The sequence below is a fragment of the Rhagoletis pomonella genome, unplaced genomic scaffold, assembly GCF_013731165.1.
Source record: "Rhagoletis pomonella isolate Grant_MI unplaced genomic scaffold, Rhpom_1.0 Rhpom_scaffold_00005, whole genome shotgun sequence".
Lineage (NCBI taxonomy): Eukaryota > Metazoa > Arthropoda > Insecta > Diptera > Tephritidae > Rhagoletis > Rhagoletis pomonella.
In genome coordinates, this window is record NW_023458559.1 from 54,296,818 (window position 1) to 54,298,620 (window position 1,803).

Below are 1,803 nucleotides of genomic sequence, written 5' to 3' on the forward strand. Positions count from 1 at the left end.
ACAAAATTTGCCTCCTAAGCTCCACAACTTAGTAAATGAAAAAATCCCAAACTTTATGGTACTCAATATCTATGTATGTATGTACATATATGTATGCACAAACGTTTTATTTAATAATATATGTGCGTGTGTATGTACATATGTCTCTTGTGGTTGCTTTAAGTATTGGTCGCCACCCGATAATTAAATTGTGGTATGTGTATAGTTTTTTATAACACGTATGTTTTTAGGATACAAATATCGTTTTTTAATAAAATCAATATTAAATTAATGCTTAGTGAGTGATTTTGTGAAAAAGGCGAAAAGACGAAAATGACACTTTTTGAGGTTAAGCCTCTGCTACCATGCGAATTTGATATGTGTATGTATGTATGTTAATACACTTGTGCCACTTATCCGGAACTCAGAAAAAACCGAAAATGTGTAAATTCCCGTGAATTAATTTAAAACTCCAAATTGAAAAATGTGATTTTAATTCGGTTGGGAATATTATTTTATCTTGCAGAAACTTAAAATGCAAAATGAATTTTCGCGCGCTTTTACTAATTGAGGTTACTGTGCCTGCTTGCGGACAGACAGAACTTTTAGTGGACTGTAACTTTTTGTGTATTCACTATTTCTTTCTTTTTAGTATTATATATTTTTAAATTTAATTATTCACACCAAAAAAAAACAAGTGCTGTGATATTTTAACCACGTACCTTTTTACTATGAAAACTGCTGTTTGGTAAGAAATTGATGCTGAATTGATGTAAATTTGTAGCGGCCGTGTTTAAAACTGCTCCTGTTGAATAGTGCTTGGCAAAGTGACTCCGGTAAAAATGGTGATCCTCAAACAAAGTGGATTGGCGCTGTCGTTCAGGTTTCCCTTTATTAAATTAATCAGATTAGCTCACGTCGACGGAGGACCATGGATTCTCTAGCTTTTAATTAACATCCATAATATTGCTTCTGAGCGAGTTTTATCAGACGTGTAGTCATTATTTTAATTTCGTCGGACGAAATTAAAGAAGAATTCGCCTGAAAAGAAGTTTTTGTATTAGGATGGGTTCTTTGAAAGAATCTTATTATATAAGATATCACCCTCAAAGCTTTTGACAAACTTGAAAAACGTTCAAGAATATCACTGGTACTATTGGTCGTTGTTATTGTTAGAGCATCCACCCGTTTTTCTTCAATATCGGTAGTGAAGTCTGTTTCTTGCTGTATAACCGTACAACAAAACGGAACGGATGGAAGGTACATCGTGTCACTTCCATTCAAGGCTGAATACCCATCTGAGATCCAATTGGGGCCTCACTGAGAAGAGCGTGCTCGCAATTTTACAGGAATGAGACAAGACTTACGAAAAATCCAGATCTTCAAACGGAATACAACCGAGTTGTAGTGGAGTACGAGACAATGGGTCATATGCTTAAAATCAATGAACCTCAGTCACCAGATGCGGCTGATAACTATTATCTACCACATCATGTGGTCAAAAAGAGGAAAGTACATCAACGAAAGTTAGGGTTGTGTTTAATGCTTCGTCCTCCTCCGCCAATGGGGTCAGTTTGAACGTTATTCTCCTACCAGGACCAGTGCTCCAATCTGATCTACCAATTTTAATTCTTCGCTGGCGACTTTTCAAGTACGTCTTCAATAGCGATATTGAGAAGATGTACAGGCAAATCCTTGTAGATGAAACCCAAACAAAGTATCAGAGGATAATTTTTCGCAAATGTTCAAATGATGCAATAGGTCTTTACGAATTAAAGACGGTTACATTCGGTATAAACTGTCTTCCTTATCTTGCCATAAGGA